This window comes from Sarcophilus harrisii, chromosome 2 (assembly GCF_902635505.1).
Source record: "Sarcophilus harrisii chromosome 2, mSarHar1.11, whole genome shotgun sequence".
NCBI lineage: Eukaryota > Metazoa > Chordata > Mammalia > Dasyuromorphia > Dasyuridae > Sarcophilus > Sarcophilus harrisii.
In genome coordinates this window covers 19265995-19292895 of record NC_045427.1, presented here as the reverse complement: position 1 = coordinate 19292895, position 26901 = coordinate 19265995, and positions in this window count along the sequence as shown.

Below are 26901 nucleotides of genomic sequence, written 5' to 3'. Positions count from 1 at the left end.
TGCTCTATCTGCTGCACCATCTAGCTTCCCTCCTTGCTGCAGGGCCTTTCATTCCTTCTGCTTATTACCCATAGTTTTTGCATTTGAAAATATAGAAATATGTGGGTAATAAATATAATGTATATATTACTATATATTTTATTACTTATTCCTTTGTAAGATTTTGTCTCTTATATCTACTACTATTTTGTCCTCCCTACATATAGCTACTTTCTGTGATATCTAGGTTGATAGACATGTACTGACTGTTTTCTCTCTTTCCCTTCCCTTCTCCCTTCCTAAAGCCCTTGTGCAAGATGCTAGGCAAATACATTCTCACCAGTCCTTGTTCAGTCCCCCCCATCCCTGGCCAAAAGACTGTCATTTTATATTTTAAGTCATGGTCTTGAAATCCAAATCACATTTTCAGACAACATCTTCTTAACCATGTGTTTGTTCACTTCCCAAATGGCTTTTCTCTTTTAACTCCTTTGCTTTTTGAAGGGTAGCTATGATGAAAATATATTCCTAAAGTATTTCTTCCCAATACTCAGTTCCTTCTAGAAGTGACACCCCTGTCTTTATAAATCTCTAGAAGTGAGTAATAGTATTTTGAGAAGTAGTAGGAGGCTCTCTCATGTTTCAGCTATATCTCTATTATTGTTATTAGTCAATAAAAGATAACCTCAGTATGCCTTAGCAAGAGAGATACCCTGAAGTCATTTTTCTTTTTTTTAAATTTTATTTATTAAAGTTTTTTTTTTTATTTTTTCAAAACATATGCATGGATAATTCTTCAACATTAACCCTTGCAAAACCTTGTGTTCCAATTTTCCCTCCTTCCCCCAGCCCCTCCCCAGATGGCAAGTAGTCCAATATATGTTAAACATGGTAGAAATATATGTTAAATGCAATAAATGCAGACATATTTATACAGTTATCTTGCTACACAAGAAAAATCAAATCAAACCAGAAAAAATGAGAAAGAAAATAAAATGCAAGCAAACAACAACAAAAAGAGTGAAAATGCCATGTTGTAAACCACATTCATTTCCCACAGTGCTCTCTCTGGGTGTAGATGGCTGTCTTCATCACAAGATCATTGGAATTGGTCTGAATCATCTCATTGTTGAAGAGAGCCACATCCATCAGAATTGATCATCGTATAATCTTGTTGTTGCCACATTGATCTCCTGGTTCTGCTCATTTCACTTATCATCAATTCACATAAGTCTCTCCGGGCCTTTCTGAAATCATCCTGTTTATCGTTTCTTACACAATAATAATATTCCACAATATTCATATACCACAATTTATTCAGCCATTCTCCAATTGATGGGCATCCACTCAGTTTCCAGTTCCTAGCCACTACAAACAGGGCTGCCACAAACATTTTGCACATGTGGGTCCCTTTCCTTCTTTTAAGGTCTCTTTGGGATATAAGCCCAGTAAAAACACTGCCGGATCTCAGGATATGCACAATTTGATAACTTTTTGATCATAGTTCCAGATTATTCTCCAGAATGGTTGGATCCATTCACAACTCCACAATGTATTAATGGCCCAGTTTTCCCACATCCCCTCCAACATTCATCATTATCTTTTCCTGTCATCTTGGTCAATCTGACAGGTGTCTCGCGGTATCTCAGAGTTGTTTTAATTTGCATTTCTCTGATCAATAGTGATTTGGGACACCTTTTCATATAACTAAGAATGGTTTCAATTTCTTCATCTGAAAATTGTCTGTTCATATCCTTTGACCATTTATCAATTGGAGAATGGCTTGAATTCTTATAAATTTGAGTCAATTCTCTATCTATTTTAGAAATGAGGCCTTTATCAGAACCTTAGAATATAAAAATGTTTTCCCAGTTTATTGCTTCCCTTCTAATCTTGTCTGCATTAGTTTTGTTTGTACAAAAACTTTTTAACTTAATATAATCAAAATTATCTATTTTGTGATCGATAATGATCTCCAGTTCTTCTGGGGTCACAAATTCCTTCCTCCTCCACAGATCTGAGAGGTAAACTATCCCATGTTCCAATTTGTTTATAATCTCATTCTTTATGTTTAGATCACGAACCCAATTCAACCTTATCTTGATATATGGTGTTAGGTATGGGTCATTGCCTACTTTCGGCCATACTAGTTTCTCATTTTCCCAGCAGTTTTTGTCAAATAGTGAGTCCTTATTCCAAAAGATCATTTGGGGTCTTTGAATTTGTCAAACACTAGATTATTATAGTCATTGACTATTTTGTCCTGTGAACCTTACCTATTCCACTGATGGACTACTCTATTTCTTAGCCAGTACCGAATGGTTTTGATGACCACTGCTTTATAATGTAGTTTTAAATCAGGTACAGCTAGACCACCTTCATTTATTTTTTTTAATTAATTCCCTTGAAATTCTTGACCCTTTGTTCTTCCAGATGAACTTTATCACTACTTTTTCTAGCTCTGTAAAATAATTTCTTGGGAGTTTGATTGGTATGGCATTAAATAAGTAGATTAATTTAGGTAGTATTGTCATTTTTACTACTTGAAGTCATTTTTCTCAGGGGAATGGCTCAGAACTCCATCCATTACTTTGAATGAATGAAGCATTTATGAAGTACTTACTGTGTCCAAGCTCTCAGAGAGCTCTCATTCTGATGGGAGAGGGGTGGAAAGAACATATCTGGAAGGTGAGTCAGACTCAAAAGTTTGGAGGCCTTTGGAGCACAGCATCAAAACAGAGGTCAGTCCTCTTCCTCAGCATTATTTCCATTGGTGAGAACCATGTCATTTTCTATTATTAAATTATTTGCTAGGCCAAAGACCTTGGTGAGCAGAGTTTTCTTCCCTGGGTCATCAGTAGCTGTGGCTGCAGTCCCTGCAGAAGCTGATTTCTCTAGAGGTCACTTCCCAGGATGACGGCTGAAGGCACTGCGTTGGGAACACTGCTGTTCTCAAGGCTCTTGCTCAAGCCCAGGGTCCATCAGCACGTAAGAGGGAAAGGTGGTCAAAGTGCTTTGACTCTGCTAGTTGCTTCAGCTGAGCCGGTCTCCCTGCGCTGCAGGTGGTAATTGGTGAGTATGGCTGGCCTCCCCTCTCCAGGAGTTATTTCCCAGATGATGACTGACAGGCTGCATTGGAAGCAGGGTTGCTGGTCTGGAGGAGCTGCCCCGCAGAATGAATATTAAAGGAAGATGCAGATAGTTGTTCGAAATTTACCTTCTAGCTCATTATCTTGCTAAATTTATTTCTGACTTTAATTAACTTCTTGGTTGGGTTTTCAAAATCTAAATTCACATCATCCACAGATAGAGTTATTTTAGCCTCTTCTTTGTCAAAGCGAGTTTGATGGACAAGATGTTGACAGACAGAAAGAGAGATGGGAGCATCCCAGGACACAGAAAAGCACTAGATTATTTGGGAAACCGTGAGGAGTCCAGTTTGACTGGAACACACAATCCAGGTGGGCCTGGAGATGGAATGAATGGGAAATGAGATTCTGCAGGTAAATTGGAGCCAAATTTTGGGTGTTTATTGGCCTGGTGACTTTGGTCGAGTCATTTATAATCGCTCAGTCACAATCTCCTCATCTTTAAAATGGAAAAATTCATAGAACCGACTTCACGGGGTTGTTATAAAGATTGGGATAATGTGTCAAGGGCTTGTAAACTTTAAGGACCTATTTTTAATTTTAGGACCTAAATTAAAATTAAATGATAATAACTATCAAATCTCCTATTACGACTCTTCCATTTTAAGAAATACCTTTGTTTTGAACTAATTATGTTTCTTACCTGAGTAAAACACTGATGGGGACTCAAGCTCTGGTTTTAGTGGATGAGGATGCTGCAGAATATGATGACCCTGGATTAGCTCATCTAATGGGACATGGAGAGTCAGGAATACCTACAGATGCTAAATACATCTCTGTATTTGTTGAATAAACAAATGAATGAATGATGCTATATTCACAAAGCCTCCCAGGCAGACCCCAGACTCCCTTCTGTGACTCATCCGGGTTCTCTTCTCCACAGAGAGGGGCTGCGGAGGGAAGCCTCCAAAGAACTGGACTCCAAAAAACCTCGCTTCTCATTCAGCCCCCCTGTGGACTAGCTGGGTGACTGTAAATGGTTCGGTTCCTCTCTCTGGACCCTTTTCTTCCTCTGTCAGTGAGGAGGGCATTTATCCGCTCTGTGATTGCTCCCAGTCTTCCCTAAGACTATTTCCTTCTTCAGGCTTCCCCCGAACCCCCCCAATTTGAGGTCTCCCCAGAATGGAAAGTGGGGTCTGAGATTTGCCCTCGAATAGCCTCCTTCCAGCTTTAAAGGACCTTTGGGGATCACCCGTGTGGCTGCGTGCAGAGGAGAGAGGTTTGGAGTTAGGAAGAAGGGGATTCAAATCCAAGGGCCGGCACTTTCTGGCTGTGAACCCTCTCTCGGGGAGACCGTGTTAGTGCTTTGTGCGGCCCTGCTTTGTCCCAGTCAGCGCACAGCTGGAACCCCGAGCCCGTGCCTGGTCCCACGTTAGGAAGGGGCAGCGGAAAGCTGGGGGCTTTGGAAGACGGGCCGCGCGGGGGCTGGTGGAAGAAAGCACAAGTTGAACTTGGGAAGCGGAACGTGCGGATCCGGCGCACGGGCTGCCTGCAAGTGCCCAAGGTCCGGCAGGAGGGAGCGGTTTTCCCCTGACTGGCTCCAGAGGCCTGGCCTAGCCCGGCTCCTGCAGCGGAAACTTCCCCGCTCGCTAGCAAAAGTCTCCCCGAGTCCGCCGGGGCGGCAGCGAGGTCCCTTCCCCAGAGGCTTCGGGCACAGCCAGAGCCTGCTCGGCTCAATGTGACCTCCGGGGTCCCTCCCGGCGCTGAGAGCCCCTTCCTCTCGTGATGCGCCGAAGGGGATAAAGGGGATGCTGGGAAGGTGATTACCGGGAGGCTGCGAGGGGACGGAGGGACGCGGAGCGCAGGCGGGAGGGGAGGGCGCCCCGGAGCAAAGCCATCAGGCTTCCCCGGGGCCGCCGACTTAATTCTATTTACATTATTAGCCTTTCTAAGGAGCCGATCGATCCGGAGACGCGGGCCGGGCGGGGGGGCGGCCTCCGGAGGGGGAGGCCGGCCGGGCCCCAAGCCGGGGATTACAGGGAGGAGAAGGGCAATTGGTTTCCAATCCGCCCGACGTGTTCGGCGCCTTCCTGGGAGGCTTAGGCGGCCGGCGGCTTAGAGGACGCGGCCAGGCGGTGGCGCGGGGCCGGCCGGGCGCGCGGGCGGGGGGGCCTCCGGGGAGGCAGCGTCCCACTTGCAACTGTATCGGAGATTAGGGGAGCGGCGGCGGGGGAGCGGGGCTGTTGACAAACAGAGCGCCCGCCCCGAAATCCCCTGGCCTCAATTCCGGGCCCGCTGCGTTGGGCCGGGACTGTGCCTTTGCAATTCCAGGGCCGCCCGGCGGCTGCCGAGTCCGGCTGCGACCCCCTCCTGCCGGGGTCAAGCGCGGCACTCCCCCCACCCCCAGCTGTCTCCCTCGCAGCCCAGATGTCCTTCTAAGAGCCCACCGGGGGTGGGGGGTGCGAAGGAGAGCATAGATCTCAAAGCGGCGTCCGAGACAGAGAGAAAAGGAATGGAGCGGAAGGATGGGGCCCTCGCCTCCCTGACCCAGAAGGCAGAAGCAGGAAATGCGCCCTGCCCGCCAAGGGGCACAGAAATGTGGGTTCGGGCGGGAGGAAGCGACGCTGCTGGAACTAGACATGGGGACCAGTGAGCTTCTGGGGGGTCACTATAGACCTACTCTCTAGGTGGCCTCCTTCCCAGCTGTGAGCCCAGTATTGCTAGGGATGTCAATGGCACCGACCGAGAGCCTAGGCCCCTCTGCCTTTTCATCTCCAAACCAGGCCGCTCACTGGCTGGGCCATCCTGGGCAATTCACCTAACCTCTGGGAGCCTCGGTTTCCTCATCCCTACAGCCTCATGTGGTTGGAGGATCTCCGCTGTAGGAAATCTCTCCGCTGAGGGAGATCCACGCCTGCCCACGCATGGATCCAACTCGCTGAGATCCTCCAAAGAGATCCGTGGAGCTGATAAGTAACCCACCAGTCACTTCCAAGATGTGACCATTTTCTTTCCCGAAGAAACATGGCTCTCCTTCGGAATTCTTTGTTGCTAAGCTGTAATTCACACTCACTATTTTCCTCTTCCCCTGCCCTGGGAATGAGTCTCATTTTCAGTTCTTCAAACTGTTTCCTCCATCACTCACAGTCACAGAACATCTGCAAAATGTCGGGATAATAATACAGTAATAACAGCTTTCTCTATAGTAAGGATCAGATGACATTATGTCCCTAACTCACTTGGGGGATCTCCAAGCTGTAACATAAATGTCAAGTTATTATTGTTATTTAAATCACAGGATCTCAAGGGACCATCTCGGAGATCATGTAGTTCAGGGATTACTCAGCTCTCTGTGTGTCCTAGTCCCCTTGGGCAGGATCTAGTAAAGCTCATACATCCTCCCTAGAATCACTTTTAAATGCTCAAAATAGAATAGCAGGGATGACAAACCAATTATATTAAAATACAGCTATCGAGAGATAGTTTTTAAAAGTTCATGGATCCTTGGTTCAGATCTCATGATCTAGACCAATCCATCCTTCACCATGAATCCTCGGTGACATCCCCAGCAAACGACCATCTAACCTTTATTGTGATTTGACTGCCTGCCAAGATAGCCCAGTTCCACTTTTGGACAGCTCTAATAACGTGTTTTTCCTTTTTTAAAATAATGAAGCTGGAATCTGTCTCTCTGTATCAGTCACCTCTGGTTTCCCATTTTGCCTTCTGAATAAATTGAAATTTTTTTTTATATGAAGGTCATAAAGGAAACGATTGAGATGATAATAATAATAATTGACATGGTCATCTTGAATTACTGATTTCAAGCACAATAAATAGTAGTAGTCGTAGTAACAACTATGGAGTGCTTTTGCATTTGCAAAGAACTTTCAGCATTTCATCTCATTTTATCCCAACAACTCTGTGAGAGTAGGGGCAATTTTACTAAAGGGGAAAATGAGTTTCCCCCTCCTCTTCTATCCCAGACAAGGTAAATGGCATGGCCAAGGCCAAGTAGCTCACTGGAAACTCTAACCCAAGTCAACTTCTGATGACCACTGGGTCATCATCACAAATTTGGAACCAGAAGGTACCATTAGTTTATTTAGTCATAATCCCCTACTCTAGGGTTGGAAGGGACCTTAGAGATGTTCTAATCCATTCCCCTCATTTTACAGAGGAGGAAATTGAGGCCTAGAGAAGTTCAATGATGAACTAAAACCAATTGGTTCATAAATCCAGAACTAGAAGGGATTTGGGGGGAGTGGAGGGAAGACATTTGGTCCAACCCCTCATTTTACACAAAACTGACGAAATGATTTACCTGCGATCAGACAGGTCCTAAGTAGTGGAGTCCAAATTTGAACACATAAATCCTAATTTCAAATCCACGATGATTACTAGTATCCCACATTGTGGCTACTAAATGTATCAATGTAAGACCCAAAGGCTGAACATGGGCTCTCTTTTCAGATAGGAATGGCCTCAGGTATGTTATTTGGTGGTATCAGCTTGGGTTGGGATTGTCCAACATAGACAGAGCAAGAGGTTGTGACCCAAGTGATAAGAACCAATTGAAAGGGGGCACCGAAGACCAGGCACACAATTCTCCCCAGATTGAATGGCCAAATAAATTTAAAAGGGGAAAGGGAAAATTTTTTAAAAAAAATTGGGGGAAAAAAAAAAAAAAAGGGGGAAAAAGGGGGGGGAAAAAAGGAAAGGAAAAAAAAAAATTTGGGATTTAATTTAAAAAAAATTAAAAATTTTTTTTTTAAAAACTTTGGGTTTATTTTTAAAAACCCTTTAGGTAAAGGGGAAATTTTAAAATTTGTTCCCCGGGGAAAAGGTTAGGGGGGAAAGCCAGTGGGGGAAAAAATTTTGGAGGGCCCTTTTTAAAATTTGAAAGGAGGGGGTTGGTATTTAAAAAAAAGGGGGGAGGGAAGGGGGTTTCCCCCTTTTGGGGGAAAAGGGGGGGAAAGTTTGGTTAGGGTTTGGGGAAAAGCAAAGAAAGGGGGAGTGGGGAAAGGGAATTTGGTTTTTTCCCGGAGTTTATTTTAAGGCCAACCCAAGGCCCTTTTAAAATTTAAAAGGGGAAAGGGGAAAATTTTAAAATGAAATGGGGGGGGTGGGGGCTTTAAAAAGGGGTTGGGTTGGGGAAGTTTTGGGGGTTAAAACAGAAATTTTGAAAAAAAGTTTTTTTAAAAAAATCAAAATTGGTTGGTTTCCGGTTTGGTTGGGTTTTAAAGGGAAATTGGGGTTTTTTGGGCCCGAGGAGAGGGGAAAAAAGGGGGCCCCCCTTTACCCTTTTTCCCCAAATTAAAAAAAAAGGGGGGGGGGCCCCCGGGGGGGGGGCGGGGCAAATGGGGGGGGGTTTTAAAAAAGGGGGAACCCCCGAGGGGGGAAAAAGGGGGCGGGGGTGTTTTAAAAGGGGGCCCGGCCCCCCCGGGGAAAATTTGGGAAACCCCCCCCAATTTTGGGGGGGGAAAAGGGTGGAAGGGCGGGGGGGGGAAAAGGTTTGGGGAAAGTTTTGGGGGGCCCCGGCCCTGGGGGGGTGCTTGGGGTTTTCCCCCCCCCGAAAAGGGCCCCCGGGGGGGGGGGGCCAGTGGGTTAAAAAAGGGTTTGGGAAAAAAAAAAGGGGAGGGGGGCGGCCAAAAGGGGGCCCCCGGGGGGCCCCGGGGGGGGGGGGGAAAAAAGGGGAGGGTGGCGGCCCCCTTTTTGGAAAGGGGGGGGGGAAAAGGGGAAGGGGAAGGGGGGTTTTGGGGAAAGGGGGGGGGGGAAAAAAGGGGGGGCCGGGGGGGGGAAAAGGGAAAAAAGGGGGGGGGGGGGGGGGGGGAAAAAGGGGGGGGGGGGGGGGGGGGGGGGGGGGGGGGGGGGGTTTGGGGGGGGGGGGGGGGGGGGGGGGGGGGGGGAAAGGGGTTTTTTTTTTGGGGGAAAAGGGAAAAAAAATTTTTTCCCCCGATAAGGCCCTGGGAAAACCCAATTTTCCCCCCCCCCCCTTTTCCCCCCCGGGGGAAAAAAAAAAAAAAAAAGGGGAAAAAAAATTTTTTTTTTTTTTTCCCCCTTTTTTTTTAATAACCCCCAGGGGGGGCCCCCCCCCTTTTTGGGCCCCTTTTTCCCCCCCCCCCGGGGGGAAGGTTCCCCCCCCGAAAAGGGGTTTGGGCCCGCAAAAGTTTTTCCCCGGGGCCCGAAAAATTGGGGGCCCCCTTTTCCCCGGGGGGCCCGCCTTAGGGGGGTTTTCCCTCCCCACCCTTTTCCCTTTTCCCCTGGGAAAAAAGGAGTTGGGGGGCCCCGCTTTTCGGGTTTTTCGGGTTTTTTGGGGTTTTTTGCCCTTTCCCCCCCCTTTTTTTTTTTCGTTTCCCCCTTTTTTCCCCCCCGCCCGTTTCTTTTTTTTCCCTTTGTTTTTTTGGTTTCCCTTTTTTTCCTTTTTTTCCTTTTTTCTTTTTTTTTCTTGTTTTCTTTTTTTCTTCTGTTCTTTCTTTCTTGTTTTCTGTCTTTCTTTTTTTCTGTTTTTTTTGTTTTTCTCCTTTCTTTTCTTTCTTTTTTTTTTTTTTCCTGTTCTTCTGTCTTTTTTTTTTTCCTTTTTTTTTCTGTTTTTGTTTCTTCTTTTCTTTTCTCTGTTCTTCTCTGTCTCTCCTTGTCTCTTTCTTTCTTTCTCCTCTTCTCTGTTTCCTTGTCTTCCCCACCTTTTTCTTTTTCCTTCTCCCAATCTTGAATACCCCCTCCCGCCGCCAAAACTTTCCCCCAGGTTCCCCTCCCTTGCCATTTTCCCCCTTTCCCCTCCCCCGGCCTCCCCTTCGGCTCTTAAATTCCCCTTTTTAAAAGGCCCCCCTTTTCTTGTTCCCTGTTATCATTCAACTTATTCTTCCAAATTTTTTAATAAATTTTTGGGTTTTTCCCCAATAACTCCTTGGGAAAATTTCTTTTTTTTTTCATCCTAGTGTTACAAGCACCCCAAAAAAGGGTGCTTCATAAATGTGCCTTTATTACAGATTTATTTATTTAATATATTTAAATATATATTTGTTTATTGTAATATATTTATTATGATTATGCAGAAACGAGTGATTCAGGGATCACTCATGTCCACAGTAGGTCCTTTCCTGTCTATTAAAACGGAGACAATGGCATTCTTTCTGATTTTTTTTTCAAATATTCAGGACATTTAGTGCATACCGAATCTTTCTTTTAAGGTTTCATGATAGATGAGGAAGTTTTCTATATCGTCTACATGTCATTTGCCTCTTTTCTTATTTCTTTTTTCTGAACCACACTTTTCCAGCTATTTCTTCCCATCTTCACCTTTTCCCACCTTTTGACCGGTGATTTAACCAGGAGGCCGATTATCAAGATTTACAACTGCACCCGATGATATTGTGTGGATTTGCTTTATTTTTAAGTCTGTCTTTGCAAAGATACATCTTGTTGTTTTCTTTAGCTCTGCTTGTTTCCGCACCCTGATTTAATCCTTTGCAAAGTAAAGGGGCCACCAAGAACTGAGAGTCATTTTCTATTTGTCCCGGTCTGATGGGTTGCCACAGTCTAATAATTCCATCCCAAGATGGCCAGGCTGACAGCGATGTTCCTTTCCTTGAGTAGCTAAACTGATCCTCTAGACTTGCTCAATTACTTAGGTTGTAAAATTTTCCCTAGCATTTAGAAAACTTTTTCCAACATGGTAGATCAGGGCAGAACATATGTTTTGCTAGTATAGTCTTAGAAAGTCAGGCAGCTAAAAACCTTTCGATTTAACGAAATCCATATACTGAAAGGCAGCTTCCCTGAAGGATAGCCCTGTGACTCTGCCCTTTGTACATGGAGAAACACATGACTCTTCATTGGCTGAGAGATATTTGAATATTAAGGCCATTCACCTTGATTTTTAAAAAAAATCACTCATTTCTTTTTAGGATCCATTCATTGGGGATCAAGTTGAGGCAGGAGACAGTTAAGTTAAGTGACAGTAAGCTAAACATCATCTTCCCCTTTAAAGCAACCAAGGGAAATGGTTTTTATTCTGAATCCCTTAAAACTTTGTACTCCGGGGCAAAAACTACTTGATATGTGGTAGAAAGATAAAATTCTAGCCTCTTAAAGAGTTAGTGCCCAGTCACGCTCCTCCCCGTTTCTGTGCCCCACAAAGGTAGAAATCACAATCTTTCTTGGAAATAGAATGGACCATATTCATGGGTCCTCAAACTTTTTAACTAGGGGGCCAGTTCACTATCCCTCAGACTGTTGGAGGGCCGGACTATAGTAAAAACAAAACCTTTGTTTTGTGGGTCTTTAAATAAAGAAACTTCCTAGCCCTGGGTGAGGGGGATAAACGTCCTCAGCTGCTGCATCTGCCCCGTGGGCCGAAGTTTGAGGACCCCTGTGACCATCTATGTTAGACTTTTAAAATATATATACATATATGTGTAAATGTATATATATATGTATATATTTATACATAGATGTATATGTATGTATATATTTATACATATACGTATATGTATGTATAGACATGCACATACACACAAATATCTCAGAACACCCATTAGCTTGCAAAATCATTTCCTTGTGGAGGATTCAAGGGAGCTACTTCCAGGATAATCGTGATAACCTATAAGGAAACTATTTCAGACAGAACATAATCCATTCTTCCAGGCAGCCAACCTTCTGACTGGCTCTGTGGCCAGAAATTAGGGCATATTTGTAGTGGCCACTGAGGGGGCTCCTAATTCCCACCTGTGTGTGCTCAAGTCTAGTCAAGTGAGGAGGCAAGAGGAGAAACCCAAGTTTCTCCACATGCAGTCAAAGTTGCTCCTCTTCAGTGTGGATCTAGCTGCCCGGAAGCAGAAATGGAGCATCTGTATTCTCCCAGAAGTAGCTCGCTAGAGCCTTCCACGTGAGAATTCCATGACGGTTGGGTGTGCACGTGTTATGTATGTGTGTGTACATCTAACCGTAACGTGCCATTTCTGCAATCAAAATTGTCCATTTTATCTCCTGTGATTCTCTCTATCCCTGTTTGGTCAAGAATTATCCCCATTCACAGCTGCAAAAGGCTTCCTTCCCTTTGTCCCTCTCATTTTATAACACACAGATACACACATGGTATATACCTATATGTATATATGCACACATAGATATACATATGTGTGTGTTCACAGATTAGATGCACATCTGAAGCTACATTGGATATATGTGTAAGATATATGTACATGTGTATATATGTATGTTACACTATGTATATGTGTGTGCATATGTATCTATAGCTATATAGACATAGATATACATAGATGATATAAATGGAGTTTAGCTTAGGATATAGTATGAAATGTTAACCCTACAATACTAACTGTTCTTTTAAAATTTGTTAGAATTCTCCTGTGAATCTGTCAGGACCAAGAAAGCCTCCTCTTTCTCTTTGGCAGTTTCTTTGCTGCAAGTTCTGTTTTCTTTTCTTACATTAGGTTATTTAATATCTCTTTTTGTCCTCTGTTAATTTGAGTATTTTGCTCTTTTTTTTTTTTTTTTTTTTTTTTTTGGCTGAGGCAATTGGGGTTAAATGACTTGCCCAGGGTCACACAGCTGGGACGTGTTAAGTATCTGAGATCACATTTGAACTCAGGTCCTCCTGACTTCAGGGCTGATACTCTACCCACTGCGCCACCTAGCTGCCCCTGTATTTTGTATTTTTTAAGATATTCTAGTTTAGTTTTTTGTTCTCAGTTTTATCCATATATAAATATGTACAATAGATTCTAATTATTTTTCATTTGGTTTTTTAATATTTTGTTGACTTGATTCTCTACCCGCTTCCTTTTAACCAGATTAACTGAGAATTTATTAGTTTTCATTTACTTTTCAAAGAGCCAGCTTCTTAGTTTTATTTATCATTTCTGTAGGGTTTTTTTTCCCCCGGGGAGCATGGGAGTGGTGGTCCAGATTATCTGCTTTCTCTTCTCATTTTCATACTTACTTTTTTGTGATTATTTTAGGTTTGCTTATTTTAGGGAGGCTTTGGAATTTTTAGTGGAGGGGGCTAGGCAGTTGGGGTTAAGTGACTTGCCCAGGGTCACACAGCTAGTGAGTATGAAGTGTCTGAGGTCAAATTTGAACTCAGGGTGCTATCCACTGCACCATCTAACTGCCCCTGGCTTTCTAATTTTTTTAAATGCACATTTGGTGTACTAATCTTTTCTCTTTACATTTGGTTGATGTATATTTGTATAAATTTAACTTTTTCCTTTAAGAATTGCTTTGGCTAAATCATAGAAATTTTAGTTTTATCATTTTCTTCACATAATTATTCTATTATTTGTTTTTTAAACGACTCGTTACTTAGAATGTCACTGTTTCCATTTGGGTTGACTGATCATTTTTAATTTTCATTATGGTTAGTAAAAGGCATATTTATTATTTCTGCCTTTTAACATTTGTTTGCAATATCCACGCAAATCCATTGAATTGCCTTAATTCGTGGTCAATTTTGTAAAAGTTCCAAATGATACTGAGAAGGAAGGATACCCTTTAGCAGTTCCGTTTAGAATATGCTATGTCTTTTAGCTCTGGCTTTTCCAGCTATTTGTTCCATTCTCTTTTTAACCCTGCGCTTATCTGTCTGTTAGACTTATCCAAAGCTGAGAGAGGGACATTGGAATCTCCTGATATGACTATGTTACTGTCTATGTCTTTTTGTAATTCAGTAAATTTTTCCTTTTTTAAATTTAGATGCGAAGGCATGAGAGCATGCAAATTAAAACTGACATGGTTTTGTTGTTTATTTATGGTTCCTTTCAGCATAATGTAGTTTCCTTGTTTATCTCTTTTTATTCTGTGAATGTTTATTTTTGCTTTGTCTAATAACATGATTATAACTCCTGCTTTTTCGGATTCACCTGATGAATAGTTAATTTTATTCCAATCCCTCATTCTTATTCTGTGGATGGCTTTGATTTTTTTTTTTTTTTTTAAATATGCTTCTTGTAAGCAACAGATTGTGAGGTTGCTGTAAGTTTTCAAGCAAACTCTAGGTGATTGTTGAGTTTGCTGTGGCGGGGACTCTTGTTCAAGCACAGATTATAGATGCTCTCTGGGGTGCCTTCCAGCTCGAAGATTCTGCGAACCATCCTCTAGATTCCAGTCACCCAATGAGCCAAAGATCACCCCACTGACCAAGTGGATGCAACCTGCTGGAAAATCTCAGCAACACCATTTTGTTCCTAATTAATGAGGCACCCACCTTACAGGTCCCTTCTGTTCTCTAACTAGCTGCTGCCAGCTGTCCTGCTAACAGGCTTAGATCAATTAGTCATTGTAATTGACTCAGAATGATAAATGCATGCTGAATTTAATTGATGGAACCAAATCCCAGTCTTCACATACCTAGATTTCTAATTAAGAAGGAACCCCAGAGATTCCCTCCAGCCCAGAGGTTCTTAACTTCTTTGCATGTCCTGGTCTCCTTTGGCATTTGTGGACCTTCTTGGAATAGGGCTTTTTTCTAAATTCATAATTGAAGGATTTGCTAAATTTCAGTGAGAGTTTAATAAGATTAAGATGCAACTTTTTTCCCTTCCAAGTCCATGAACTTTCAAAAATCTATCCTTAGACTACTTGAGAATCCATGGATCCACTGGTTAAAAACTGTTGCAGTAGCTTAACTATTTTGACAAAGGAGGAAACTGAGACTGAGGTAAGAAAGCAAAAAGATTCAGTGTTCTCCCACCCTACCTCAACTAGCCTCTTCCACTCCCCTCCTCAAAATAATAATCTCCAAGGTGTGATCTTCATACCCCTGGAGATCAAAACCATTTTCATAATAAAATGAAGACATTATTTGTCTTTTACACTCATTCTCTTATAATTATAGAGTGAGTTTTCCTGATTCCATATTATATACCATTAGTCACATCTTAGAATAGTATCAAAGAAAAATGTCGACAAATATCTGAAAAGATTACTCAAATATTCTTCTCTTTTCCTAATACAAAAAAATTATATGAAGTCGGATTTTCTTCATACACTTCAACCAGTCAGTCAATAAGTTTTATTAAATACCTACTAAGTGCCAGGCTCAGTGCTAATCACTGGGGATATAAAAAGAGACAGAGGACACTCCGAGCCCTCAAGGAGCTCACAATCTAAACAAAATAGCATACATGCAAGACCTCATGAAGCAACAGGAGATTCAAGTATTTTCTATTAAGCCAAAGAGGTATTGAAAAAGTATACTGAAATATGGAAAACAATGTCCCTCTTCTCACTAATAATTTTTGTTTTGAAAAATATAGTTAATTTCTTTTCTTTTAAAAAATTTTTGATAGCATTTTATTTTTTCAAATACATGTAAAGAGAGTTTTCAATATTCATTTTTGTATAATTTTATGTTCCAAATTTTTCTTTCTTCTTCCCTTAGCCTCCTCCCCAAGACAGCAAGCAATCTGATATAGGTTAAATATGTACAATTCTTTTAAACATATTTCTGTATTTGTCATGTTATGTAAGAAAAATCAGACCAAAGGGGGAAAAAACAAGAGAGGAAAATTAAAATACTATGCTTAAATCCATATTCACTTTCCATAGTTCTCTTGAATGGACATTGCATTTTCCATCTCAAGTCTAATGGAATTGCCTTGAATTACTTCACTGTTGAGAAGAGCCAAGTCCATCAAAGTTGATCATCATCATCATCATCTTGTTACTGTGTACAATATTCTCCTGGTTCTGCTAGCTTCATTCAGCATCGATTCATGTAAGTAATATACTTACTTTTTAAAAAATGTCATTTATGATAACATATATTGGGCTTCTCATTATTTAAAATTAATAGATGTTACATTTATCCAATTTTATTTTTAATATAAATAGCAACAAATATAAGTGATGTAAGCAAAATTTCTTTGGGTTCAATACTTTTGAAGAATATAAAGGGATCCTGGGGAGGAGAGTTTGAGAATAGATGGTCTAGGGGAAGGAAATAGTATTTTTTAAAATCACTTTTTAATTTTATTTTTAATTTATAGAATAAAAGTAGCATTTTATTATATAATAATTTTTTTTTTAACTTTGATTGTAATGTTGGAGGGGCTATGGAGAAACTGGGACACTAATACATTGTTGGTAGAGCTGTGAACTGATCCAATCATTCTGGGGAACAATTTAGAACTACACCCAAAGGGCTATCAAAATTTGCAAACCCTTTGATCCAGCAGTGTTACAACTGGGCTTATATCCCAAAGAGATCTTAAAGGAGGGAAAGGGACCTGATGTGCTCGAATGTTTGTGGCAGCCCTTTTTCTGGTGGTAAGAAATTGGAAAGTGAATGGATGCCCATCAATTGGAAAATGGCCGAATAAACTATGGTATATGAATGTTATGGAATATTATTGTTCTGTAAGAAATGACCAGCAGGAGGATTTCAGAAAGGCTGGAGAGACTGACAGGAACTGATGCTGAGTGAAGTGAGAAGAACCAGGAAATCATTGTACACAGCAACAAAAACTATTATGTGATGATCAACTGTGATTCATTTGGCTCTTTTCAACAGTGAGGTGCTCCAGGCCAGTTCCAATAGTTTTGTGATGAAGAGCCATCTGCATCCAGAGAGAGAACTATGGGAACTGAATGTGGATCACAGCATAGCATTTTCACCTTTTTTTCTTGTTTGCTTGTTTTTTTTTTTTTTCTTTTGATCTGATTTTCTTGAGCAGAATGATGAATGTGGAAATGTGTGGAGAGGATTTACACGTGCTTAACATATATTGGATTACTTGCTGTCCAGGGGAGAGGGTGGGGGGAAGGGAGGGAGAAAACTTTGGAACACAAGCTTTTTGCAGCCGTGAATGTAAAGTTCAGGCCGGTTCCAATGGTCTTGTGATGGAGAGCCATCTGCATCCAGAGAGAGGACTGTGGGAACTGAGTGTGGATCTCAACACGGTTTGTTTTTTTTTTTTTTTTTTAATTGTTTTTTGCTTGCTTTTCGTTTGCTTTCTCATTTTTTCCTTTTTGATCTGATTTTTCTTGTGCAGCACGATAATTGTAGAAATATGTATAAAGGAATTGCACACATTTAACCTACCCTGCATTACTTGCCATCTAAGGGAGAAAAGAGAGGAAAAAAATCTGGAACACAAGGTTTTGCAGAAATGAAGGTTGAAAATTATCTCTGCATATGTTGTGAAAATAAAAAGCTTCAATACATAAATAAGCAAATAAGAAATATTAATAAAAAGATCAAAACATAAAAAGGGTGAATGTTGAAAACCATGCATGTATTTGGAAAATAAAAAGCTATTTTTTTAAAATCCTAAATTAAAAAATAAAAATTGATTGTACATGAAACTGCATATCTATTATATACTTGATATTCCTTTTAAATATATAGCAGTGATCGTGTAAATTTTTTTACTCAAGGCTACCATTTAACACAAATATATATATATATATATGTAAAATCAGTCTAGATATACTTCTCTTTATCAGTTCTTTCTCTGGATGCAGATGGCCTCTTCAGAAGGAAATCGTTTACTGTCCTTTGTATTATCATTCAATAAAATGTGTGACTCCTGGATGGATTGCCTGCGTAATAATAAATAAATAAATAAATAACAGCCATGACTGAGAACAGGGAAGAGGGGTGAAGAGCAGGGATGAATTTTTCCTTAGTAATTTGGAAGTATAGCATATAGGTAGAACACACATACACACCTCTGCATACATGTATGGATAGACCCATGCATTCGCACGTACACATGTATTCCACGTGTATCATTCATACTCACATCAGTTTCTACTTTACTCATGGCAACTTCCACACTCTCCCTCCACTCAGCAATCTGTCTTCTCCTTTGAGAGTCTTTCCATCGAAACTTATTCCCTAATCCACACGATGGCGGCTACTATCTACCCCTCATCCCCAAACAGTCGTTTGTGATCTATTTCCACCTTCTCTTCTCACTCCCTCTACATCATCTGCAATCTGACTTTTGACCTTTTCTTTTTTTTAGCTAATTCATTTTTATTTTAATATTTTATTTTCCCCTAATTACCTGTAAAAACAAATTTTAACATTAATTTATTTTTTAAAATTTCCAAAAAATTTTTTCTCATTCCTCTAGTCCATTATTATTATTATTAAAGACCTTTTCAATGGAAATGTCTGTCTCCAAAATTATCAATGATCTTTTTCCTGGCCCAATCTAAAGGCCCTTTCTCGGGTCTCATCTCTGCAGCTTTGACCCTGTTGTCTCCACCCCTCGATGTCTTTTGTCCCACGGTGAGCTGGCTAACTGTGGATATCCTTGAGGGTTCTGCCCTGGACCCTCCTCTTCTCTGTCTGTCCACTCAAGGATCTCACCAGTGCCCAGAAATTCTATCATCCTCTCTCTGCCAATGATTCCTAGACTTTCACCTCCAGTCTTTGTCTCTCTCGAGCTGTGTGTCCCAAGGGCATCTCAGACTCAACATATCTAAAACAGAATTTGTTATCTTTCCAACCAAAGTCTTCCCCTTCATTATTCCAGCCGTTCAAGTTCTCAGTCTCCGGGACATTCTTGACTCCTTTCCCTCATTCCTTCTACACATCCAACCATCCCACAAATTTGGTCATTTCTTTCTCTACATCCTCTCTGAAAGCCAGATGGGGCAGAGTGAGCAATGTTTATTAGCCATGTGACAACCCGGGGCAAGTAACTGTAACCTCTCCTAGCCTCAGTTTCCACATATGTAAAATGCAGACATAATTAGTGTCTACCGTCCCAGGTGATTGTAAAAATCCAATGAAATAAATATGTAAGCCACTTTTAAAACCTTAAAATACTATGTAAATAAATATTAGCTAAAGCCATAATTAGTAAGCTCCCTGAGACCAGAATATATATATGTATATATACATATATATTAATCTCCAGGGCTTAATACAATGATATACTAGTGGAATAAATGTTTCTTGGTTGATTGATTCAAGTCCCACCTTTTTGACATAAATGGTCAGAAGACCCTTGAAAACCTACTTCACTCTTTAGGACGTGGGTAATTCGTTGAAACCCAAATGCACAAGTGGTGTCTGTCTGTCTGCTCTGGTAACTTCCTTACCAGAAGTTTCTCAAACCCTGGATGACTTCCACCTTCTTTCCCATATAGATGAATGGAACTGGAGGAAATAAGGAAATCTCACAGACCACTTTCTTGTGCTTCCTTCAGCCTCCCATTCGATCCCCTCTTTCCATCAGCTCTCTTAAGTGGGGACCCATCCCCCCAAACTTGTTTCCCCTGAAATGTTTTCATCTTACTCTATGCCTTTGATTGGACCCCAGCGTCTCAAGCCAGACTTGATAGTTTGGAGCTCGTATTCTTGAGTGCATTTCCTTAAGCTTACAGAAAGCAGACATGGGTGCAGGATCCTACTTTGTCTTTCCCCACTCGGGTATCACCTGAGAAAGCCATGACCTCATTAAGGAGAGCCCTGCTAGGCTGAGGAGTGTGTCTAGTAATGACTGGTGGCCTTGAGGTTGATACATGAGCAATAATTAGGGAATCAGAGGGTGTTTCTGAGCCTGGAGAACAGAGGATTTGGGGGGGGGGGTCATGAAAACTGAGTTCAGTATTGGGGGGGGCACTTTATTCTACTTGGCCCCAGAGAGCGGAGCTGCTGGCATGGGATGGTGGTCCCAAGAAGCAAGTAGAGACTCTGTCTTTGGGGAGAAACTTGCCAAAAATTAGAGTTGTCCAAAGGGAGAGCTAACAGAAGGCGGGGGATTCCCCTGAGTTGGAGTCTTCAGCAAAATCTGGGCAACCAGTTGTTGGGAAAGTGGGAGGGAGAATTCTGAAGCAGACTGGACTGATTATTTGGACTCCACAGCCCCTGAGCTCTGAGAATCATCCACATAGAAAAGATAAGTGAATCCTTGAGAGCAGGAAGAAAGATTGCTTTGAAGACAAAAAGAGGGTGGAGGATAGAGTCTTAGGAGGATATCCTCAGAGGCAATGGCCTGGAGGAAGTGCTTAGATTTACTAAAAAGGTGACTCAACAAGAATCACCTGACATGAAGGAGGAGAAGAAAGAAAATAAGCATTTATTAAGCACCTACTGTGTGCCAGGCACTGCTCGAAAACATTTTATTCCCTTGTTTATTACTTATAACAACCCTTGAGACACAAAAACACAGACCAAATAACCAGGAACACACAACTAGTAAGTATCTGAGACTGAAATGTGAACTCGGTCCTCCTAACTCCAGGTCCTTATTCTATCCACTGAGCCACCTAGCTCAGAGAGTATTATGAAAAATAAGAGCGAAAAAGGAATCCAGGAAGCGATCAATGCTCCAGCAAGATTACAAAGGCAAAGGACTGAGAAAAGACCATTGGATTTAGCAATTAAGAGATTAAGGATTTTTTCAGACTGAAGGAGATCTGGTCATGTTTGTAAGTGGCAGGGAAGGAGCCAATAGAGATAGAGAGATTGTGGATTAGAGAAGGCAGGGAAAAGATGGAGAAGATGAGAAGGAGTCTGAGGATGGGGGCAAGATAGGGGGGTTGATTTCAGCAAGCCAAAGGACCTACTTTTCATGTGAGACTGGAGCGAAGGAAGAGGCAGAAAAGGATGATGTTTGAGTGAGGGAGAAAGGGGAATGAAGGATCCCAGTGTGGGGGTATGAGTCCACAGTTAAGAGAATTGGTGGAAAGAGGCCAAGGGGAGGCTGAAGGAAGCACAAGAAGATTTGGAACAGCCGCCTCAGCCAATGGGTCAGCCATCAATTAGGGAGCAGTGGAATGATTGAAATTAGGTTGAAATACCAATTATAAAGTACCAGATCAGTGAGGTCTCGTTATTTCCTCCAGCTCCATTCACCCACATGTGGAAGACGGTGGAAGCGATCCAGGGTCGAACTGTGTTGGGCAAGGTCGGTTGGAGGGAGAGAGAGGGGACAAGGAATTAGCTGAAGGCAGTGTGGCACTGAGCTGGTTCTTAGAGGCATCAAGATGAGGAGTCAGGAAAAGTCTGTGCAAGGTAGGATGGGGAAGAACTGGGGAACTGAGAGAGCAGAGGTTGCTTTGGGGATGAAGAACTAACTAAGTGAAGGACAAAAAGGCAAAAGGAAAAATGGATGATAAAAGTTTGGGAGCAGATAAAAGAATCCCAGGATTTAACATGGAATACTTGGAATTGGTAGGAAAATTAAGGTGCAACCATCTCTGAGTGAGCTGGAGCTGCTTAAGCATCAGAGGCTTTTTTTTTATGGATCCCCATAAGGATTTTACACATGAGGATTCCACCCCTGGCTGTCCACCTGGGCTTCTGCCTGACCTCCTGGGGGGCTGCATCATTGCCGTGGCCCTGGGCTGGGCTGGGGAAATAGAGGCCTACCAGGGGTGGTCTGTTTGAAGCCAGCCCCCAGAGGGAGGCAGGTTTCCCTGCAAGTGTGAACCGCAAACAGAGGCAGGTTAGAAACAAACAAGAATTATTTCCGGACAGGATCTTCATCCAGTTGGCAAACATGGAGCAAGCCCCAGCTGCTCGCCCTTCAAGCCAACCTGCTGTGGGATAGGAAGGAGTTTCTCGGTGCAATCTATTCCTGCCACTGAGTCCTCTCTTCCATACGCTGTGACAACAAGGTCTTCAGACCTGTTCTGGGGGTAAAGCAAGGGAAAAATCAAGAAATGGACATTGTCCATCCAAGAAACCCCTCCAACCTAGAAGGCTTCTTCTTCTTCTTCTTCTTCTTCTCTTCTTCTTTATTCTTTTTTCTTCTTTTCTTCTTTCTTTTTCTTTTCTTCTTCTTTTTCTTCTTCTTCCTCTTCCTCCTCCAACCTAAAAGACTTCTTTTTTCTTTCTTTCTTTCTTCTTCTTTTCCTTCTTCTTCCTCTTCCTCTTCCTCTTCCAACCTAAAAGACTTCTTTTTTCTTTCTTTCTTTCTTCTTCTTTTCCTTCTTCTTCTTCTTCCTCTTCCTCTTTCTCTTCCCCTTCCCCTTCCCCTTACTTTTCCTCTTCTTCCTTCTCTCTTTCTTTTCTTTTCCTCCTCCTCCTCCTCCTCCTCCTCCTCCTCCTCCTCCTCCTCCTCCTCCTCCTCTTCTGTCTTTGTAGGCATTTAGGGTTAAGTGACTTGCCCAGAATCACACAGCTAGTAAGTCCCTGAGACCAGATTTGAACAAATCTTGCATCCAGGACTGGTGCTACCACCTAGATGGCCCTAACCTAGACTCTAGAAAGCAATCGATTAACAAGTATCATTAGGGGGTCTCCTATGAGCCAGGTATCGATTTCTGAGATGGCACAAATCTTCTTTAGGTGATTTACCTAAACCAAATTCTTTATTTCCCAACAGAGAAGGACAAAGGTTCCCTCTGGAGGTTCCCGAAATTGCTCAATACCATTCAGCTAGTAAAGGTCAGAACCAGGATTTCACTCTGATGACAAATCTGTCTCACTCTGTCCTATTCTCTCGGACCTCTCTGCCAGAGCAGGGGAGACGTCTTGGTCGAGACATGTCTCCTGATGGCTCCGTTGCATTCTGCCCTGGTCAGAGCATCCCTGGAGTGTCTGGTTCAGTTCTGGGCAGCAGATTTTAGAAAGGATGTTGGAAAACTCGTTCATCCAGAAGATGGAAGGACTATGAGTAAAGACAGTGTTTCACCCCAACCCAATGAATGAAATTGCAGGTTGGCTGGGAAAAAATCCTTAATCATTACAGACTTTGGACCACCCGATAAAAAGCCAATGATGTCACCCAGGAGGCCTCTTGGCTGAGAAGGTCAAACCACACCACTTGGGCCAGATAAAAACCCAGTAAGCCGGTTTAGAATTGGCCAATGGTTGGGAGTCTAGTGGTAGGAGAGTCCCAATTTGCTGTATCCGAGTATGAGAGCTGGAGTCAGTATCCTGAGAGATTTCCCACCCCCCAAGAGGGATTTCCCCTCTAGGGCCCAGCTCCACCTCTCAAAATGGAATCCTTTAAACTAGACTTTTCTACCCAGAAGAAGAGGTCCACCACTACTTGAATGGCTGCTATTTTTATAGATGTCTATCTCAAGATGTTTATTCAACTGTCAAATCCCATCTCAGATACTCACTAGCTGTGTGATCCTGGGCAAGTCACTTAACCCTATATGCCTCAGTTTCCTCATCTGTAAAATGAACTAGAGAAGGAAATCACAAACCATTCCAGTATCTAAACCACTCCAAATGGGGTCCCAGAGACTTGGACTTGACTGAATGATAACATTTATAAGAAAATTACAATACGGGGCAGCTGGGTGGCACAGTGGGTAGAGCACCAGCCCTAAAGTCGGGAGGATATGAGTTCAAATCTGGTCTCAGACACTTAACACTTCTCAGCTGGGTGACCTTGGGCAAGTCACTTAACCCTGATTGTCTCAGGGAAAAGCAAAAAAAATTACAATACTTTCAACTTGATTAAGAATTTATTCCCACCTCATTTGTACTTTGTTTCAGCTGCAGAGATTTGGGCCCTTTGGTGACTACATTCAGTGGAGCAAGGGATGGAAGCTCATCCTTCTTTATGAATATCTTTAATGACTGGAGGGGAATTAACTTAAAGAAGAAAGAAACTGCATATGTGTCCAATCTCCCCATCCCTACACACACACACACACACACACACACACACACTTCTCTCTCTTCCATCTATGGCCCTTGTTGGAGTTGGGAAGAAGCTCAGAGGCCATCTTGTCCAGATCAACAAGAATCTTCTCCCCACAGAGCATACAACCTTCTTGAAGAGCTCTAGTGACAGTGAGCTCACTACTTCTAAGGTGGTAGCCCAGTGGTTCTCAAAGTATGGTCTAGAGAATCCTGGGGATCTCTGAAACCCTTTTAGAGGGTCTACAAATTCAAAAATAGTTTTTATTTCCAATATGGTAAATGTCTATAAATATAATCCAGATAAACAAAAAGGCTTTGGAGAGAGCCTCAATCATTTTTAACAGGATAAAGATACTGAAAACAAAAGTTGGAGAACCACTGTGGTAGCCCATTCCGCTTTGGGACAGCTCTAATTGAAAAGAAATCCTTCTCTACAATGACCAGGAATCTGCCTTTCTGTAACTACCATTCCTGGCTCGTCCCTCTGAAGCTGAGCAATCCCGCTCCCAAGTTCAAATACTTCAAGGTCACAACCCCTCCATCCACCATCCTCTCTCCTCCAGGCTAAATATTCTCAGTTACTCCCTTTGTCTCCTCTTTTATCTAGGCTGCCCTCCTTTGAGAACAAGTCCCAACTTGTCCCATTCCTAAGACTGGAATGAATTAAACACTCCAGATAGGGACTGACTAGGAGAAGGGATACAGGACCAGGACTTTCTTGTTCTGGATGCTAAGCAATTATTAGCAAAGCCTAAGATCCTGTTCTATTATTTTGGCTGCCACATCACTCTTAGATCTCATCTACTTGCATGTTATAGTATCACCTCCCTGACCTCACGCTCCTCTTCGAGAACAAAGAACAAGCCGTAACATTGGCTAATATTGGACCGGCCAGATCCATGAACTGCCATTTGGCGATCACTCTTCAGTCTTATACTTTTAAAGTTGAATGTTTGAAATACAATTGTAAATCTTACAAAAATGAAGGTTGGAAACTATCTTTACATGTCACTGGAAAAAGCAAAATACTATTAAGTGAATTGTAAGGATTTATATCTATTAATTTTCCCTTTATTAAATTTTGCCCAATATGTGAACCCGTTTACCTCCTTTTCTATCATCACTTCTATTCAGATAATCCTCCGCTCCATTTTTCAAGCTTTACTATCTCTTCTGACCTTTAGTCTCCCATCCCCAATTGCCTTTTGGATGTCTTGAACTGGATGTCCAGTAGGCAGCTTAAACTCAACATGCCCAAAGCAGAATTCATTATCTTTCCCTTCAATAAAGGGAATTTGTTCCCTTTCCTCCTTTCCTAACTTCTCCTCTTTCTTACTTTCCCTATTTGATCTATTGCCAAATCCTGTTATTTCTACTTGGGTAATGTTTCTCCTATATTCTTCTTCTTTTCTCGGGCCTTGTCATCCCTACCTCCTGCTTGGACTACTCTAATAACTCACTGGATGGTCTCTCTGCCCAAAGTCTTGCCCCCTCTCTTTCATCTTCCATTCAGTTGTCAAAATGTTCCTCCAAGAACAAAAAGAGAATCTTGTTTGGCTTTAAAACTCTAAAACTTCCTCCTACCTTTCCAAACTTTTTTATTTTTCAAAATACATATAAATATAGTTTTCAGTATTTACTCTTGAAAGCCTTGTGCTCCATATTTTTCTCCCTCCTTCCTCCCTCCCTCCTCCCTTAGACAGCAGGTAATCCAATATAGGTTAAACATGTACAATTCTTCTAAATACACTTCCACATTTACCATGCTGCCAAAAATAATCAGATCAAAAACCTTTCCAGGCTTTTTAGTCCTTCTTCCCTCCAAGGATTCTATGATCTAGTGACCCGGCTCCTTCACCCAAGACACTCTATCTTCTACCTCTGGGCATAGGTATTCCCCATTCCTGGAAGGGCTACCCTTCTCATCTCCACCTCCCAGCATTCCTGGATTCCTCTGAGTTCCAGTTAATACTCCCTCCCCCCTTCTACAGGAAATCTTTCCCAATCTTGGAAACCTTGTGCCTTCCCTCTGAGGCCATCACCAATTGGTCTAGTCTTTATCTCATTTGTGCTGAGTTTGTATGTGGGCCCCCCATTAGATTGTAAGCTCCTTGAGGGCAAAACCTGTTTCTTGTTTCTTTTTGTGTTTCCAGCCCTTAGCATAAGTCCTGGCACATAGTAGGGACATTATACTTTATTCTTGACTGACTGGAAGGTACATTGGGGCCATACTAGAGTTTATTAAGGAGAGAAGTGATATGATCACATTGGAAGCTTGAGGAAAGAAGTCGGAGGAGCCAGAAGGCAGAGATGAAGGGGAGCATTCCAGGTATGGGGGATGGCTATAGAAAATACCCAGAGTCTAGAGGTTGGGGGTCTTCTTCATAGAGCAACGAGGAGGCCAGTGTCAAGAAGTACAATGGAAGTGTGGAGTATAAGAAGATTGGAAAGGTGGGAGGGACTACACACCTCTCAGATTGTCTAAGGAAAAGATAATGATAAATGTAGGAGGAGATGTGGGAAAACTGGGACACTAATACATTGTTGGTGGAGTTGTGAACTGATAGGGACAGTTAGGTGGCACAGTGGATAGAGAACCAGCCCTAAAGTCAGGGGGACCTGAGTTCAAATCTGGTCTCAGACACTTAACACTTCCTGGCTGTGTGACCCTGGTCAAGTCACTTAACTTCAATTGCCTCAGCGAAAAAAAAGGGGGGGAGGGAATTATGAACTGATCCAACCATTATGAAGAGCAATTTGCAAGGGCTACCAAACTGTGCATACCCTTTGATCCAGCAGTGTTATTACTGGCCTTATATCCCAAAGAGATCTTAAGGAAGGGAAAGGGACCTGGATGGGCACAAATGTTTGTGGCAGCTCTGTTTGTAGTGGCCAGAAACTGGAAACTGAGTGGATGCCCGTCATTAGGGGAATGGCTAAATAAATTGTGGCATATGAATATTATGGAATATTATTGTTTGGTAAGAAATGACCAACAGAATGATTTCAGAAAGGCCTGGAAAAATTAACAGGAATTGATGCTGAGTGAAGTGAGTAGAACCAAGAGAACATCGTACATAGTAACAAAAACCATTATGGGATGATCAACTGTGATTAATTTGACTCTTTTCAACAATATTTTCGTACATGTGGGATCCTTTTCCTCCTTTAAGATCTTTCTGGGATACAGGCCCAGTAGGAACACTGCTGGATCAAAGGGTGTGTACAGTTTGATCACCCTTT